Source organism: Dipodomys merriami, unplaced genomic scaffold (genome assembly GCF_024711535.1).
Source record: "Dipodomys merriami isolate MVZ:Mamm:240054 unplaced genomic scaffold, mDipMer1.0.p SCAF_6, whole genome shotgun sequence".
Taxonomy (NCBI): domain Eukaryota; kingdom Metazoa; phylum Chordata; class Mammalia; order Rodentia; family Heteromyidae; genus Dipodomys; species Dipodomys merriami.
In genome coordinates this window covers 20,830,701-20,843,897 of record NW_027206179.1, presented here as the reverse complement: position 1 = coordinate 20,843,897, position 13,197 = coordinate 20,830,701, and the positions used below count along the sequence as shown (strand labels likewise).

The 13,197-nt window shown below is 39.1% G+C and overlaps 1 protein-coding gene across 1 annotated transcript in view; it reads left to right on the top strand.

Moving 5' to 3' along the window:
• Ubac2 (UBA domain containing 2) overlaps nucleotides 1-13,197 on the top strand; it is a 131,340-nt gene that overhangs the window by 31,796 nt on the left and 86,347 nt on the right. The window lies entirely within an intron of this gene.

Sequence of the window (13,197 nt, the reverse complement as noted above, 5' to 3'; positions counted from 1 at the left end):
ATTTATGTTTAAATAGTAAAAAATAGCATCTTCATTTATTTTCTTTTGCTTTGCCAAGTACATCAGATAAATTTTGGTTTGCTTTATTATGTAATTCTCCAATGCTTCTGCATCACATAGAACTCAAAAAATAACTTTTTTTGTTATCATGCCATAGGACTCTCAAAGTCTTCAGGGGAAAAAGTTATATATCAGGAATGTTTTTATCTAAGAAGGGAAATGAAACCAACAGAAAGGGAAGTGAACAGCTCAAAGTATTGCCTCTCTGGTTATAGTAATTCTTTCTTTTTACTTTAAAAACAACATCTCATTTGCTTGTCTTAAAATTTTAATTATCTTTATATTCAGTAATACATGCTTTATAACTTAGAAACTACCTAAACTTCATGCTTAAAAAAAAAATTTATATCCCGTTTGAGTCTGTACTCTTTCCTTCTTACCATAGTAAGCAGCTATGCCTTATACAAGATATTAAAATCCTTGCCTTTAGTGACAAAAGCTTTGTGAATGCACTGGCTTGCCAGATATGTGGGTTTTAGAAGTACTGGAGAAAACCAGGGTAACAATGTCTTGTGCAAATGAGGAAATTAAGGGCCAGAGAGGTCCATTGACATGTCAGAGAACTTTGTGACAGCCATGTTTAGCTTCTTTAGGGGGTTAGCATCCTTTCCTGGGCTCTCTAGCTATGGCAGTAACTTCTTATGAGATGACTACCTTGATTTATTCACTAGGTAGGATTTCTGCATGGATGAATTGTGATCTTTCTTTTCTTTTTTTTTTTTTTTTTTATGGGTAGAGATATGTTTTACATGCTGCCTAGAAGTGTGATACCTCATCTGGACTGAAACTTTTGTTTGTGGATCCAATCTGTCTGTCCTTCACCTTATTTCACAGTCTGTAACAAAGTTTTCTAAAATTAGGTATTGATTTGGTTCTCCTGTGCAGTTAAAAATCAACAGCTGCAGTGGTGGCTTGCATCCAGGGGACTCCTTGCCTTAAGACTTGTGTCCTTTCTTGTAAACCAGTTTTATTTCAAAATTGACCATTTCTCAGAGGGACCATCGGTCAAATTAGGAACTCCTCAGAGGCCTGGCATAAGGCTGCAGTCTGTCCTTTGTCCTTCCCCATCTCACTCCACTTCAGCTGCCTGGGGCTTTTTGCATCTGCTCTCCTGCCTCTGTCCATGTGGATCCAGCCTCCTGTAGCTCTCCCACCTCTTAGCTTGGCCAAATGTCATTTATCCTTGACACTACCTTTTCCAGGAAGTTGTCTTTGCCCCTGAAGCCAATCTGGCTGCTGTGTATTCCTGTGGTATGTGTTTGTAGTGCTACTCTTCTGCCCAAGATAAAGTCCTTGAGTATTGTCATGAGTTGTGTATGGGTATATGTAAGGGGCATTTTATATGCTGGTTGAACGTTTGACTGCCAAGAAGGTAAGCCAATAGAGAGGCTGGGCAGTAATGAGCAAATTCCTGAGCCCAGTGTGAGCAGCAGGAACACTGATCATGTGAAGGCCTGGGTGTGGTGAAAGGGGGCAGGGATAGGGTGGTAGTCCTCCCCTCAGAAATGTTAAGTATTGAACACTGTTTTTTCTTCTCCTTGTCACTTAGCATGATTTTAGGGTGGGAAGGAATTACTGTGAAAAATAATTCCCCAAATGATTTGACAGCTAGTAAACAATGCGTAAGGATTAAACTTTCATGATGTCTAGCTTACTTCTGTAATACTTGAGCCCAATGAATTTTTTATTCACACAGAGGAATTATCTCATTCAGAAGCCATCCGTGCAGCTTTATTTCCTCACTTACTTTGGGATATGAATGAAATAAATTTTATTCATTGTATAAAAGGGATTTCACCTATTCCCACTGACTTCCCTTCACTTTCATGAATTACTCTTAGCTTTGGTTCTAAGTTCTAGATTAAATGTTAAAGGCTCTGGCCTGGCGCTGGTGGCTAACGCCTATAATCCTAGCTACTCCAGGAGGCTGAGATCTGAGGATTGCAGTTCAAAGCCAGCCTGGTCAGGAAAATCCATGAGACTCTTATCTCCAATAAGCCACCAGAAAACTGGAAGTGGTGCTTGGCTCAAGTTGTAGAGCGCTTGCCTTGAGCTTGAAGAGCTGAGGGATAGTGCTCAGGCCCAGAGTTCAAGCCCCACGACTGAAAAAAAAAAAAAAAAGTTAAAGTCTCTAAGTAAATTTTGATTTTAGTATGAGGTAGTTTTTGAGTGAATATTATTGGAAAGGACATTGATAGATTTACACAGCAAATCTGTATTATAAATCATGATCCTCTCAAATATTTGTCTGTATCAAAGACACAGTAGTATTTCCTGTTCTTGCCAGTTCTCTTAACCATAGCAAGTGCTAAAGTCAGCTTAACCTTATTGCCTCCCACACTGCTGTGGCCAGGGGAATGCCTTAGTTATTTTCTAGCTATCCTACCATGGAGACTCGGCCACAAGCCCACAGTGGTTGGTAAACAATTGGTCTGCAGAGAGGAATGAGAGTGACAAAGAACCTCAGAACTAGGGGGAGACTTGTGGTTCTAACATTTTCTAATTTGCCATTCTGGAACTTTTGTCCCCTGCTGCTCTCTTTCTCAAACTTGTGTCTAAACTGACTAGTGTTTTTTTTTTTTTTTTTGGGGGGGGGTAGACTAGGTGGGATCATATGTTGTATGGTAGGAGTTTCTGGATAAATACTGAAAAACTTTATATATAAATATATTTTTAAAGCCCAACAATTTTATAACTCTGACCTTATTGCCATGATCATATGAAACAATTATCTGTTTAATTTCCTAAATTATATTAAATTTAGCATCTCCAAATTTCTTTAGCAGTTTTTATGTATTTTAAAACTTTATAGACATATAATCACTTACCTCACAGCAAACAGTTTGAATCCAGCTATAACCATGTATATGAAAAATAATTCTAGCTAAATATATCTAATAAGTATTAAAAGTATTAAAGAGTCTGTCACTAAGAAAACATTATAGGACATGACTCTACATAGCAGTTAATCAGTCCTGGAGCCACTGAAGTCTTAAGGGACCACAAGCAAGATCTCATGCTGTGGTGTTAACCAACAGAACAAAGGTTGAATCAAAGGCCCATGGTAGCTGGTTGAGATCTCCATAGTTATTGTGATATATCTGATATCTACTACCCACAGTTAAAGGAGATGCACAAAAAGGAATTTGAGCAAGATGCAGTTCAAAGAGAGGACTCGTTCCTATAATTTGGATCTCAATATGTTCCAGAGGTTTCTGGACACAACATTGAAGTATACATTTATATACTTATAAATTAATTCTGCTTTTCACATATGAGAGAAAACATGCATCCCTTGTTTTCTGGGCCTTACTTACTTTACTTAACATGATTTTTTCCCCAGGTCTTTCCATTTTTTTTTTTTTTTTTTGTAAATGATGTAGTATCATTCTTTTTAATGGATGAATAACATTCCATTGTGAATATCACATTTTCTTGATTCATTCATCTATTGAGGGGCATCTGGGTTGATTCCACACCTTGGTTATGGTGAATAGTGTTACAATGAATATGGCTTTATTGTATACTGGTTTGTAATCTGTTGGATAAATGCCCAAGAGTGGAATTGCTGGATCATAGCGTAGTTCTATGTTCTGTTTTTTGAGGAACCTCCATACTGCTTTCCAGACTAGTTGAACAAGTTTACATTTCCATCAACATTGTATTAGAGTTCCTTTTTGTCCATATCCATGCCAACATTTGTTTTTGTTTATATTCTTGATGATAGCCATTCTAAGTGGGTGAGATGGAATCTTGTTGTTCTGATTTGCATTTTCTTTATGGCCAGAGATGTTGGGCATTTCTTCATATGTTTGTCATTTTTACTTCTGATAAATCTCTCTTTAGTTTGTTTGCCCATTTATGAATCAGTTTGTTGATGATTCTTTGAGGGTTTAGTTTCTTAAGCACTCTATATATTCTAGATGTTAGGCCCCTTTTTTATGTATGGTTGGGAGAGACAGTCTCCCATTCTATAGACTGTTTTTTAGCTTGTGTCTTTTGCTGCAATAAGTTTTTAGTTTAATGCAATCCCATTTATCCATTTTTATTTGATTTGCTGTGCTTCTGGGTCTTTAGAAAATTTGTGCCTGTGACAAAGAGACCTAATGTTTCTCCTATTCTCAAGTCTTTGTAGCTGCGATGACTGATATATACCACCATTTTCAGCTTTTCTATTGGTTGAGATGGAGTTTTACTAGAATTTTGCCTTGGCTAACCTTGAACCATCATTCCCCTCCATCTCCACTGCTCTAGAAGTTGGTATCATAGGCATGCACCACTGCCCCTAGCTTTAAAGTTATTTTTCAGTCAACCTCTTGGAGATATAGTCAGCCTGCCTAAGGAAACATAAAGACTGTACAGAAGAGCTGTTGGCTCTCCCTCTTAAGTCTATCAAATAAACCTAGCACCAGTTGAACTTTGCAGCCATACTATTTTCTTATTGCTATCACTCGTCATATGAATAGTCTTTATAAGCTTAGGTCTTTGATGCAGCTCTTGTCACCAGTGAACCATTATTCCCATAGAAACCTAAGGAAAATGAGGAGTGAAGGGATGGCAGGGCTACCCATGATGACACATGGGAAGCCTGCTAGGACATGTCTTGGTGTGGCATAGTCCTGCCTCTGGCATAAGGTTTATTCTTCTGATACTAATGTCCCACTTTAGAAATTATAGATTTTAGAACTGAAAGCTTGAAGCACCTGTGGCATCTTTTCTCTTGCAGTTTCTGTGTAGTTTCTGATCACTGATTTTACTTTCATCATATGCTCTTCATTTTCTATGTTCTATGCACCAGGCACAGAGCCTCGCACAGTAAACTTCAATAAATAGGAATAGCAATTCAAGTAGTATTTGAATTTTGTCAGTTATAGCATGTCTCAAAAACTGGATGCCTACAGTTTTTAGGTAGACGCAACCATAAATTTATTTAATAAAAGCAGGAGACAACAAAGAAATAGACACATTAGGATGTATGAGGCCTTAAGGTGAAAACGGACAAGATAAAAAGGTTTGTATACAAACTTATCACAAGTTATTTAATGTAGGAGTCCTTCTGTAGTGAATTGGACATGGCATATTTTATATTCCTCATACATTATCTACTTTCACATACTGACTTATGTATATTAATTCCAAAGTGGTTGTGACATAAATCATGTGCTTTTACTGCCCCCTGCAGATGGTGGGTGGAACTTGCAGCTCTTCACATGATCTAAGTTGAAGGTTTCTATTTTAATTGAAATTACTTTTTAAAAGCTATTAAGTAGGTTATAGGATACTTTAATTTATGAACATTTCTGTATAGCATCATATTATATAATAAGCATGTTCTTAGTTCTCTAAAACATGTCTACTATTCCTTCTCTCTTTGGAAGCTTCTTTTGTAGTAAATACATAGTTCTCTATAGGATGATGTATTCCTGAACTAAGGACCTTGAGAAGATTTCATTTTAATGTTATTTGTGCCTGACACTCTATTAAGAATTTAAAATAGGGCTGGGAAGGTAGCTTAGTGGTAGAGTGCTTGCCTTGTAGCATGAAGCCCTGGGTTCGATTCCTCAGCACCACATAAGCAGAAAAAGCTGGAAGTGGTACTATGGCTCAAGTGGTAAGTGCTAGTCTCGAGCTGAAGAGCTCAGGGACAGTGCCCAGGCCCAGAGTTCAGGCCCCACAACCGACAAAAAAAAAAAATTAAATTAATGGCTGTCTTGGAGCAAATCCAGCAAACATTTTTAAAAATATGAGGATTTGAATAAAACTTGATCATCTTAACCACTTCTAAGCATACATTTCAGTATTGAATTTATTTATATTATCATACAACCAGTCTCTGGAACCTGATTCATTTTCCAAACTGAACCCCTGCACCCATATAAACCATATCACCCCCCCCCATTCCTCTCTTTCCCCATCCCTGACATCACATTTTTCTTCTGTTTTCTTTAAGTTGACTTTTCTACCTTATATAAATGGAGCCATACTATATTTGTCTGTGACTGGTTTATTTTACTTAGCAAAGTCCTCAAGGTTCATCCATGTGGTATCATGCCAGAACTTCCAGTGTAATAATACATCATATTTCGTTTATCCATTCTTCTGTTTTGGGGATCTGGGTTATCTTTTGGCTTTGCTGAACAATGTTGCTACAAGCAAGGTTGTAAAGGTATCTCTTCTAAACCTGGATGGGGGGGGTTCAGCATAAATTTATAAATGGAATTAGGTCATAATTTTATTTCTAATTGTTTGAAGAACTATAATTCTGTTTTCCATAGCAGTTGCAATTTTTTGGGGGGAGGGGGTCCGGTCGTGGGGCCTGAACTCTGGGCCTGGGCGCTGTCCCTTAGCTCTTCAGCTCAAGGATAGTGCTCTACCACTTGAGCCACAGCGCCACTTCCGGCTTTTTTCTTTTTGCTTATGTGGTTCTGAGGAATTGAACCCAGGGCCTCAGGCATGCAAGGCAAGTTCTCTACCACTGAGCCACCTTCCTAGCCCCAGCAGTTGCAATATTTTATATCTCATTAGCAGTGCACAAGGATTCCAATTTTCATATCCTTGACAGTACTTGTTGCAAACTGCATCTTCTTCCTGAAAGCAGTCATTAGTAGGTCTTTTCAGGACCTTTTTCAGAAGCAGTATTTCCCTGTGGATCTTTATTTCCTCCAGGAAGGTATGGGGTGGGACAAGAAGACTGGTTATATTCCAGAATCAGCTTACTTCAGAGTCCTCCATTTGGTAGTGTTGCTTTTTTATGTTTTGAAAACCATCTGCCTTCATTATAGAATAATATGAAAATAAGTGAACATTTACATGTTAGCATTCGTTTTCCTGCTCTATTTCAGTGTCTCTGTGTAGTTTGGGTTTATGATGTGGATGACAATTAATGCTCTGTAGGATTATTGGACCGCAGCTTAGCTCTGGTGGCTGAGGGTGGGGGTGAGGTTCAGGCCTGCTGGGGAGAAGTAGGAGAGAGGACAGATATGGTCATCCTGGAGAGAAGAAGATGGAGCTGGAGAAATCTTGAACAGCTTGCCCTATAAAAGAGGAATTAAAAGGGAGGTGTAGCCTGATGCTAATTTATGACCACAGGGAGATAATGAGGACATAGCTTGATAGCATTTTCTCTCCATGAAGTGATCTCTTGTGGAAGGGTGCTGAATGTAGCACTGAAGAAGAACACTGGATGGGGATGTCAGAAAATCCATGCATGAATAAAACCACCAGTGAAGTCCCTGTAAGATCCTGCTAAGCTCTGAGAATCTCTGATTTGAATCTCTTCTTTGGATGTTGTGGGATTCTCAGGTTGACCTAGAGAATGAGCTTGACTTACCAGAGTCCAGCAAAGTGAGCGGCAGCAGAACTTGCTCCAGGCTATAACTCTGTAGATGGAGCTACTACGTTGTGATTTTTCTATAAAAACAAGAGAGGCTCAGTTTAGTTCTATGTAATCTAGTTGGCTAGTTTTGCTGTCTAGAAGAAAAGACCGTTTTCAAAGTTTGAACCATATGTTTTTAGAAAATCGTTGAATACTTAAGAAAACAACATTGGAGAGCTGAGTAGTAAGTTGGTAGGGTGATATGTTGGACACATTTATAAAACCAAATGTACAGTACATATTTTTTCATATGTTTCTAAGTATTCTTCTAAAACTTTAATATGGACTGTGTAAACCTTCTTGTTAAAGCCAATTTCCCTTCTGAAATGCAGTTAACAGTTTAATAGGTTTTACTTGTAGACATACTTAGAACCTGTAGATGGCAGTGTCCGGTAGAACTTGATAAAAAGCTGCAGCTTTACTCTAACATGTTATTAAATGAGGCTCAAATATTAAATATTGCTAAAGAGAGTTAAAGTGTTATTATGTGGAAAATATTTTTAATAAAGTAAGTATGATAGTGGCATTATGGTTTATATAAACATCTATAACAGTTTGAGTGTCATGTGATTGTTTCTTTAAAAATAATACACTACAGTTAGAGTTAACTAGAATTGTTTACAAGTGCTTAAATTTTCCTAAAATACAGGATAAAATATCTTAAATATCATTGGTTTACTAGTTGTAAAACTCCTAAAATGTAAACCTAAGAATAATTTTAGATTCTGATTATTTATGGGCTCATAAAGTACAACTCCAAATTTTAACGGTGTGAGGTACACACTGCTTGGCCCTAATGGTTACCTTAAGGAAAGGATCTTATGTTATCTAATGAGCCAAAGAGAATTGCAAAGAGAGACTTGTTAAGTGAACATAGCAGTATTGTTTAGAAGACGTAGTATTTAGAAGCCTTAATTTTGTTTACATGACTTAGTCTTTCCTGAGCCACAAACTGTGTTTTGATCAGAATGCTCATGCATATAAATGTTATTTTTTTAACTAGTTGGAATTCGGTGGATATAAATATTATAAACTCGTTACAGACATAACTTTTTGTCTGCCCACATAATATACCTTAGCTAATTCTTGTTTACAGATGCACTTATTTATCAGTAAGCACAGGCACAGGTATCAACAATAAACATTATTCTCAAAACCCAGAACATAATTGAGTGGGAGAGAAGAGATTGTTCTTAGAGGCATAGTTTTGTGGAAACTGATTTGTGATGGTAGGAACATGCATGTCAATTCTAAGAATAAAAAGAAGAAACAGTAAGATTGATTTGACAGGATCTTTAATATACTATGTACTTTTAATAACTTTTTTTTTTTGCTGGCCGCGGGGCTTGAATTCAGGGTCTGGATGCTGTCCCCTCAGCCTCTTTGTGGTCAAGGCTAGCACTCTACCATTTGAGCCACAGTGCCACTTCTGGCTTTTTCCTAGTAGTTTATTGGAGATAAGAGTCTCAGCAGGGCACCGCTGGCTCATGCCTATAATCCTAGCTACTCAAGAGGCTGAGATCTGAGGATCGTAGTTCAAAGCCAGCCCAGGCAGGAAAGTCCATGAGACTCTTATCTCCAATAAACCACAAGAAAACCGGAAGTGGTGCTGTGGCTCAAATGGTAGAGCTCTCGCCTTGAGCTGAAGAGTTCAGGGATAGTGCCCAAGCTCAGAGTTCAAGCCCCATGACTGACAAAAAAAAATTTTTTTTAAAAGAGAGTCTCACAGACTTTCTTGCCCAGGCTGGCTTTGAACCATGATCCCCAGATCTCACCCTCCTGAGTAACTAATACTGCATGGGCGAGCCTTTGGCACCTTGCAATAACTTTCTTTTCTTTTTTCTTTTTTTTTGTTGGGTCACGTCATAGGGCCTGAACTCTGGGCCTAGGTGCTGTTCCTGAGCTCTTCAGCTCAAGGCTAGTGCTCTACCACTTGAGCCACAGCACCACTTCCGGCTTTTTTCTTTTTGCTTATGTGGTGCTGAAGAATCGAACCCAGGGCCTCCTGCATGCAAGGCAAGCACTCTACCACTGATCCACCTTCCCAGCCCCACAATAACTTTCTTTTTAAGAATGTTTTATGTTGTATGTATTAGCATATTATTCACATATTATGGAAAATTATTCTTTGAAGAGCAAGGTTCAGTCATTTTTTTGAAGGAAGAATTTGCAAAGTGCTCTTACAATATGACATTGTGTACATGTGCGAGTGAGAGAATTCTAGCTCATACTTGATTATAAGAGTGATGGCTTCTTCTGTTCATCTCGTCTCTATTTGCATTCTCTTTCAACAAGTATTTACTGTGTACTTACTGTCTAATAGGCACTAGGATCTGCCACTGATCAAAACAGACAAAAATCTTTGTCCACATTGACTGTGCATTTCAGTGAGGAATAAAAAGCAATAAACAAAAATTTAAAAAGCATACTCTCTCCTATGCAAGTAGAAGCTGAGGAAGGGAATATTAGGGCATCAGATTTTATGGATAGGCTCAGAAGTAAAGATGCATTTGAGCAGAGACCTGTAGGTGTCAGGGAGTGAGCCATAGGAGATTCTGGGCAAGTGTACCAGGTCAGAAGACCCATGGTGGAGATGCCGCCCAGGCTCCCACACATCTGCAGCAGAACCATGGGAGCAGAATGCTGTGTGGAGTGCAGGCTTTCTTGTGTTTGGCTTCTTTCTTTCAATGTTAGGTTTTCATCTGTGTTGCTACACATAGTTCCCATTCCTTCTTTGTCCTTAGTAGAGTAGTGTTGTGGTATATGACTACTATTTATCTGCTCTTCTCTTTGGAACCTGCATTATTGAGAATCCAGAGTGTTTACATGTCATATGCATATATACATTTCTGATGAGCATATATCCAGGGCTGAAGTGTAGGATTTGTGTATGATTAGCTTTAGATTTCTACCATTTTTCCAACTGGTCAGGAATTTCAGAGCAGCTTCTTGGTCGGTTCTGGCTCAGCATCTTTCATATGGTTGCAGCCAAGCATCATCAGGGACCATCACTTTCTGCAGTCTCTATTAGGGCTAAAGACCCTCTGATAAAACACTAACCCACGTGGCTGTGGTTAGGAAGCTTCACTTCCTCTCCTTAGAGCTGCTGGAGTAACTTCAAGACAGGATGGCTAACTTCTCCCTGAGGATGCCAAGACTTTCAGACAGCCCTTTTAGTTTTAGTCATTCTGGTGGATCTGTGGTGATGCATTATTGTGGTTTTAGATCGCACTTCCTTGATGACTAATGAGATTCAGTACCTTTCACATATTGATTGCTTATTTAAAATTTTTTGGCTCTTTTAAATTTTCAGTAGCTTATTTTAACTTGCCTGAATACTCATTTTTTCTGGTGTCCTGTATTTTTTTTATGGGTGTAATTTTTTAAAATCTTCTCACATTAAAGGACAATTTCCCACCTCCCCTCAAGGTTTTCATTCCTCTGAAGAGTTTCTGTTTCTTTTCAGTTCCTTCTTACCTCTGGTTTTCTGCTTTTTATATGAATAGTTTTGCTTAAATATGTCTGAGCCTTGGCCATCATTTATATTTAAGATGTAGCTTTTAGAAAAGTGGATTGAAGTCTATGCAAGGGATGGATGGCCCTGGCTTCATTGTGGTCAGGCCATTTCAAAGTGTCAGCTCTGTAAATAAATCTTTTCTCCCTGTGAGTTGATCAGATTCCTCAGAACATACTCTCCAGTTAAGAGTATAGAAACTTGGAGTCTCAAGAGTTCATATACAACTAAGTGCCAGTAGCTCATGCTTATAACACTAACTACTCAGGAGGCTGAGATCTGAGGATCATAGTTTGAAGCCAGCCCCAGCAGGAAAGTCTGCAAGACTTTTATCTCCTATAAATTACTCAGGAAAAGTCAGATGTGGCACTGAGGTTCTAGTGGTAGAGCGCTAGCCTTGAGCATAAAGAAGCTCAGGGACAGTGCCCATGTCCTGAGTTCAAGCCCCAGGACTATGGAAAAAAAAAGAGTTTGTATACAAACTTTCACTCGAGTGTGTAAGTTTTAATTTGTAATATTTGAACTCTTCCCCCAGTCTCTGCAGATAGTAAAGCTCCAGACTTCTGCCAGGATGTGGTGGAGCAGTGAGGTGTTTTTTCCAACACCAACAGCCAGGTCTCCAGTTCCCCAGATACCCATAGGTGGTCAGCAGCTCTGTTCAGTTCCCACACTGTCTACCTTGAGTTGGAGTGATGCCTCACAAGGCAGAGTTCTCAGTTTCGAGACTTCTCTGCTTCACATGCCAGTTGTTACAGCCAACTATGCTTCTGACTGACTGTCTTTAACTGGGTGCTGCCACCCACATATATATGTTCACACCAGGTTAGACAACTAACTAGAACAGCAGACAGAACTCAGGAGAGTGCTTTACTTACATTTGCTTGTTTATTGTCAAAGGTACAACTTAGTAATGGAGTAATAAATGGAAGAGATGCACAAGGCAGAGTGTGGGATGGAGAGTGCGTGGAGCTTCAGCCCCGTCCAGCAGCACCTTAGATGTTCAGCAACCTCTTGCCCTGTGAATCTCATCTTTCAGAGACTTTCTAGAGCTCAAGCTCCAGTTCCCTTTACCCACTCGCGGGAGGTGGGAACTTATTGGGTGGGGCTGAAACTTCTAGCCCTCTAATCACTGGGTCTTTCTGGTGGCCACTTCTATCTGATGCTGCCTGGAGGTTCTTTCTTATCATAATTTAGATATGGTTGAAAGGAGCTTGTTAAGAGTTAGAAAAGACACCTTCTTTCACTTAGGATACTCAAAAGATATTTGGAGCTCTTTGCTAGGTAGGAATGGAAGCTAAAGACCAAATACATTTTTGTATTATACCAGGCAGATAGCAGGTAGGCAGAGTAGTGGGAGGAGTTCTGTGTTAAAATTGGCCCTTTACTGGTTATAGAAGGCACTGGTACCGCACCCCTGAGGAGTTGTCTGTTAATCTGGTTGTTTGCCATTTTACATACTGTTGTACTTCTGTCTTCCTACTTAGAAAACAAAGGCTATGATCATTAATTCTCCTTTATCTTTATGAATAAATGCCTTTGAAAAAAATTCTTACAATGTCATTCTAAAATGGTTCTGGAGAAAGAAGAGATGAATAAATATGTTCAATCTAACATCTTGAAGTGGCAGTTTTGTTTTCTTGTATTTTAAGAGTCCTTTGCAATTGTGGTTAGGCATGGTAGCACATGCCTGTCATCCCAGTTACTCTGGATACAAAGGCCTGAGGATTGATAGTTCAAGATCCTGTCTTAAAGACAGAGAGCTAGGGGCATAGCTCAAATGGAGGTCCTCTTGTTCAATCTTTAGTACCAGAACAAAACATGGCATGATTGTGAAGTCCATTTTTTTATTGATTATATTCGTTTACCTGTGTAAGTATTCAAAAATTTTATCAAGGTCAGTTTATACTGTATCCTCAAAACAGAACTTTTATGCTCCAAATGTACTTTGAAATGAGCCTACTTCCTGGGTCTCTTAGTAGTTCAGTTAATTTTTTTCATCCTCCTGCTTAATCCTGCCAACCATGAGCATCTCTCTTTTTTTTGGGTGGGGGGGAGCCCGGTCATGGGGCTGAACTCTGGGCCTGGGCGGTGTCCCTCAGTTCTTCAGCTCAAGGCTAGCACCCTACCACTTGAGCCACAGTGCCACTTCTGGCTTTTTTTCTTTTTTGCTTATGTGGTGCTGAGGAATTGAACCCAGGGCCTCATGCATGCAAGGCAAGCGCTCTACCACTGAGCCACCTTCCCAGCC